The sequence below is a fragment of the Rutilus rutilus genome (genome assembly GCF_951802725.1).
Source record: "Rutilus rutilus genome assembly, chromosome: 1".
Taxonomy (NCBI): domain Eukaryota; kingdom Metazoa; phylum Chordata; class Actinopteri; order Cypriniformes; family Leuciscidae; genus Rutilus; species Rutilus rutilus.
The window spans coordinates 63,769,045-63,775,528 of NC_140209.1; the positions used below are offsets into that span (position 1 = coordinate 63,769,045).

Below are 6,484 nucleotides of genomic sequence, written 5' to 3' on the forward strand. Positions count from 1 at the left end.
TAGGGGAAGCCAGATATGCTATCTAAAGGACCATGCACTTTAACATCACTACACTGTAAAAAAAAATCCCGTAAAGAACCGGTAAATCTCTGGCAGCAAAGTTTCCAGACGGGTTCCGTTAAAAAACAGCAAATAACCATTTCACAAAATTACAGGCAAAAACCGTAAAAATACAGAATTAACTTTACGGTCAAAATTAATTAAATTACAGTACATTACGGTTAATAATGGCTTATTAAACCGTGGAAAAACAGATAAATTATGTCAAATTACATAAAAAGAACATTTAACTTTAAGGTTAAACTGTAAATTTAGGGGTTTATAAATTTATTTTATAATAATGCTCTGTCTATCTACAGTAATTATCTTTTAATATATAGTTTTTCTGTGTAAAATAACTATGAAGTTATGTATAAAAATGTAATAAGTACATAAATTCAAATACAAAGTTTGTATATTTACAGTTTTAATTTTTTGCAGATCCAGTTTCACAACTTTGACCAATCTCTTAATTAAGTACTTAATAATAGCAAATGTACAGTCAATTTCTGTTAAATTAACTAAACGTACAAGTACGGAATACCTGCACATTTACAGTATTACTCATTAAACAAACACTGAACATCAAGATACGTGAATGATAGGAAATACAGGCTTAGTAGGCCTATATCATTTAGAACATGTAAAAATATCCACATTAAAAGACAATTGCTGTATGCCTTTATACTCTAATATAACTTATTTCAAATATTTACAATTACATTTTATCCAAAGTGACTTAAAATTAAGAGAACAATAGAAGCAACAAGTGCAGCGACAAGTCCCAGTTAGTATAGCACAGTACACAAGTTCATTTATTTATTATTAAAACAAAGATTTAGTATTATTGGGTCAAGTGTTTATGAAAAGATGGATCTTTAGCAGTTTCTTGAAAATGTGTTGAGTTGGGCAGGTCATCCCACCAGCAGGGAACAGTCCAGGGAAAGGTCAGTGAAAGTGATTGTGTGTCTCTTTGGGATGATGGCACCACAAGGCGCCGTTCACTTGCAGAACACAAGCTTCTGGAGACACATAGATCTGAAGCAGTGAGTTTAGGTCTTGCTGCAGCATCTGGATCAGTTGCAGAGGTTTGACTGATGCTGGAAGGCCTGCCAGGAGAGCATTACAATAGTCCAGTCTGGATAGAACAAGAGCTTAGACAAGGAGTTGTGTGGCTCCGATAGGAAGGGCCAGATCTTTCTGATGTTGTATAAGGCAAATCAGCAGGATCGCATGGTTTGGCTGAAACCATAAGCAGTTCTGTCTTGGCAAGGTTGAGTTGAAGGTGAAGGAAGAATTTTCCATCAGGTAGGCTGAGATGCGAGCAGCAACCGTCAGATCCTCTGGCTGGAATGAAAGGTAGAGATATGTGTCATTAAGTGATAGGAAAAGTCATGTTTCTAAATGACAGAGCCTAGATACACTACAAAATAAATAAATAAATAGATGGGTGGAATCTAACACAATCGTGGTCTTACTGTAGTAAAACCAAACCTTGTGCAGCTCCAGTGCCCTCACAAGGATCAAATGAATATTCACATGGGAAAATACAGTATAAAACAAATTAAATGTTCTGCCACTTTTAGTGCAATCATATGGAATCAGAAGACTCGGCCATTACAATATTTTAAATTAGCCTACTTCTTCCCATACCTTGTTTGCCATGATCATTCTGCTTTCCACTTGACCTGAAATCACAAAAAAAAAAAAAAAAAAAAAAAATTAACAACTCAGTATTACATTTACACATGTCAGAATATGTTCCACTGGGACAATGCAAAACCTCAACTGACTATGATCTGGAAGCTGAGCAGGAAAGGCTAACAGTGAAGTTTTGAGCTGAGACACCTAACGTTAGGGGTGTAACTGTCTGTTCATCTGGATCAATGCAATTTTCATAACCAATGATCAAAAGTATCCTATGAAAAAGGCTCCTATGATGACCCCAGGTCATCCAAAATGTAGATAAGTTCATTTCTTCATCAGAACACAAACATTCTATCAACTTGTATTGTATAAGCCTAATATATGCACATGAATGCATTCTATAGCTAACGTTACGTGTTGATGCAGCCAGAATATGCAATTTATCATGTTGTGTTCATATTCTAGTCTCATGTGCTTTCCTGTATCAAGTACAGTATTTAGGCTACTGAATTCGTTTTCTTAACAGTCTTGATAGCCACGTTAACCCTTACGAAAATTAACTATGGTTTAACCACAAAGAAAAAACAAAAAAACAAACAGACAGGCCTATTTGTAGTATAACTGTGGTTATTAAAAATGGTAATAAAAATCCGCCAAAAACGTGGTTACTATAATTTTACTATAATTAAAACCAAGGATATTTTTAAGAGAAGAATTTTCAGCTTCCAGACAGTGTTTCAAAATGTCCCGCCATTTAAGAGATTGATTTACTGACAGATATAGGCCTACAGAATGCTAACGTTAGCTTGAAAACTGTAAACTTAACACAAATGTAATATAAAATATCGTTCACATGTAACTTAGTATAATGAGACTCTTACCTCAGCCGGTGATCGGTTGGCATGATGTCCGCTCGCTGTGACGAACAAGGCTCACTGAAAAGGGCGTTATTTCCGAAGACAGAGCTCCTGCTCACGGCTGCTCGCCTCTTGACGAATTCGATTGCTTTGAACCACTGTTGATCTCACAATCCACTTCACCAGAGTAGACTGAATTCAAATCTCCCGCTTGCCCAAACTCGACTGATCAGCTAACGTTAACCGTTGTGGGCGGGAGTAAACAGCGAAAATGAATTTGAATCTGCGTCATCGCGCGCGCGCACTCAAACACACACACACACAAACACACACACACACACACACACACAAAGCCCTGAATGTGAAGCAACGGAGATTTGGAAAAATATATTCATAAAATATACATGATGAAATCATGGGAGAATAAGACTGTTTATTATTATACTGTACTAATACTAGATTATTATACTGAGAATAATAATGATCAAAATGAGTATAAAATAAACTGTGAAATAAAAAATAATTCAGGCCTACTGTAGCCTATGTAGGGCACTGTATGTACAAATCACAGTCTATGGTACAAATACTTTTATTTAACCTTAAAAAAAACTCACTTTAACCCCCACATGCTTAATAATCTGTAAGGAAAACATATTGAATAGATGCTGATTTCCGCAGTTATACCTTCTTTTCTTTGTTTTCTAATTTCACAGAAAAAATCTGTAAAATATTACTTAATAATTTCTGTAAAATTACACATAACTCTGTAAAAATACAGACAAGTTCCTTTTAAAAAACGTAAAATTGCTGTAAAACCAAAATACAAGCAATTAACTGTAAATTTAGCAATGGACCTTTAAATTACAGCAAATGCCTTTTATTTTACAGATATTTGCTGTATAATGACAAAACGGTAAAATTCTGTAAAAAAATACAGACAATTACCTGTAAAATTACACTTTTTTTTTACAGTGTAGCAAGATGTACCAAGCCATGAATGTTGTATACCACCATCTCTTTGCCATACAACAAGCCATAATGCTCAACAAATGATACCAAAAAGGAGTGAGCCAAATCATTCATTTCTATACAATAGTTTGAATTTGCCAAAATGTAGATGGCAACAGACAACAGCATAAAGTTATCATAAACCTGGCGAGGCAACACACTCTTTAAAACAACAGGGCCTGTGTACAGCAACAGTTGCCTTCCAACGAAGTCTCTCACTGAGAGCCCTAGGCTTTCTGGCAAACTCTGCTGGAATGAACTCCTTCAATGCTACCAGTCTCTCAGAGATACCCAAGACCTGAATGCTCGAAAGCCTTGTACGCAGGGACTGCACCACACCACAGATCCGTTAGACGTCTCACTACACCCAAACACACAAGGTGCATGTAATCATGAGGAAAACCAGTTACCATGTCAATGTCAGTTTCTAGAAGAGGACAGTGTGTTAGATGGTGTTCCTCATCTAATCCCAGTCGAAAAGCTTCATCTGTTCTACAGGAGGCATCGCTCTCAGGAAATGCCATGCGGTGTTTCACATAGGAACCTTTCTGCTGACATTTGTCACAGCCATAGTATCCTGTGTGAGATTTTATACCTTTGATAAAGGCTCGTGCTGGAGCGTCACACGTGATAGACGTTGCCTTGACAAAGAAAGTCTTGCCACCAAAAACAAAACCTCTTCTTAAACTCTGCAACTCACAAACTAAGTGACTGAGATAGTCAGAAAGATTGTTTGGCTTAGTGGTCCCACAAAACAACCCTACGACAACAGGTTTCTTAGATAGACCTTTGAACATGCCAAGAATAGGCCAAAGTTGAACTGAAGAACTTTTGAAAAGTGGGATGCCGTCAAAATTTAGCTGCATGTTAAATATGTGCCCGTCTGTAAAACGAGAACATACACTTCTCAACGTGTTTCTGAAAGCATTGACAATACCAAAATAGTGGAAAGATCCACCGTCAATCATCTCCACATTGTACTCGGTTTTCGTTTTTAACAGTGACCTTCCATCTTTTGGCAGGAATGGTAAATGCACTCTAAGATTTGCCAATAAAGCAGAAAGTGCAATGAGAGATCCACCAAACCGAAGTGCCCAGTCAGTAATGCTGCTTCTGAGATCACTTTCATCGTTTGTTTCGCCAGTACTGCTACAATCATAGCTGCTGTTTGTATTCTCACTAACAGAGATGCAAGTAGGATTCAGATCTGAAGGTCTGCAGTCAGAGGGAATGCCACCAGGAGGAATGCTAACAGGAGAGTTGTTAATATTATCAGTATGGTCATACACCTCATGATTCACTGATTTAAGAGAAGGGTCAACTCTTTTGAGGGCCCTTTTCCTAAGATTGCTGCGTTCATTGTAATTCATCACTAGTGAACACAATACAGAGTCACAAATAAAATATGCATGGAATATCCCTAATGAGTTCAAGCTCAGGATGTTCACTACCCTATAATGAGAGAGAAACAGCAGATTAGGAGAGCAAGTTAAATTAAAGGGATAGTTCACAGTAACATTCTGTCATCCTTTACAATTAACAAATAAATATTAAATGACAGTGATTAAACAATATACAAGTCAAGAGTATTATTCTGTATTACAGGTATTTACAGACAGGTCAAAAGAGACAAGAGTTTGGTAGAACAGTATAAATCCAAAAACAATATCTGATCATGTGTCATCATACTAACGCTACAGTGGATTGAATTTAGTTTGGTTTTGTTTTTCTTTTTTTTCTCCTTTTTCCTGCATTGATTCTTTACACATCTATCAAATCATACTAGATTTTTTTTAGCTGGCTTTCCGTGTAGTGTAGCGATCACGACTTTGCGAGATGAGTGTAACGTTATAAGATATGTGTGATGGAAGATCTTGTGGTGATTCAGCTATTCTTTGTCTCTGCAAACAAGGGGAGTAAATTTAATAATTGTAATACTAAACTAATCTTGTTGAATCTTATTCCTAAATAATGAATTTGCAGTTTTTTCCAAGCTGCATTCATAACCAAAGAGTAAAATTGCGTTCTAGGGTCTTTAATGTCTGTATTTTTTTTTTTTTATATATAATATTTTGGTATTCTAGTGTTCATTTTGAATCTTAAAGTGTGTTTTATTCATTTGGAAAAAAAAGTCCCGCCTATATTAGGTGAGTCAATTTTAATTCATACGGTTTAATAATTATGATACTAAAAGTAATCTTTTGCTTTAGATTTTTAATCATGAATAATGGATTTGTTGCAGTTCAATGGCGTCAAGTGATTATAGTATTTTAAATGTATTAAACTTTTTCTGCTCTAGGACTACGACAGGTTAGACAGTATTCTTTTTCTTATATTAGTGACTTATGTTTGCATCTTAATTGTCTTGATGAATGGAGAGATAGGAATCCTGGTAATGTTGAGTTTACATGGAGTAATAAGGATGGCTCCAGACAATCCAGAATTGACTTTTGACTACTGTCTAAAGAACTAGCACAAAAAGTTAATGAAATTGATATAATACCTTCCATTCTTACTGACCATAAAATGATCCATGTTATGTTTGGTTTTGATAGTTTGGCTGAAAAAAGATCTGGGTTTAATTATTGAAAGTTAAATAACTCTCACCTTGGAAATTAACAATTTCAAAAAGTTATTAAAAATATTATAAAGGAGTCTTATAGTAAGGCAAATGCTTCTAAAGTGTATGGGAAACATTGGGAATTTATGAAGTATTCAATAAGAAAGTTTGCTATCAGGTTTGGAAAAGAATTGACCAAAGCCAGAAGGGTTAAGGAGGATTCCATCAATAAACATGTTATTCTTATATATGAAAAACATTGTTTTTCTCAAATAGATAAAGACATGTTAGTTAAATTACTATTGGAATTGGATCAAATATTTGAGAATAAGGCAAAAGGAGCATTTGTGAGGACAAGGCGTGAATGGTTAGA

At 35.5% G+C, this 6,484-nt stretch overlaps 1 long non-coding RNA gene across 1 annotated transcript; it reads right to left on the reverse strand.

The window, feature by feature from the left end:
- Nucleotides 1–834: 834 nt before the first annotated feature.
- On the reverse strand, nucleotides 835–2,599 carry LOC311296689. Its single transcript, XR_014628675.1, has 3 exons — nucleotides 2,568–2,599; nucleotides 1,693–1,727; nucleotides 835–1,386 (listed from the first exon to the last, which is right to left on the reverse strand). It is a non-coding gene; the product is annotated as an uncharacterized lncRNA (long non-coding RNA).
- Between the last annotated feature and the right edge of the window lie 3,885 nt (nucleotides 2,600–6,484).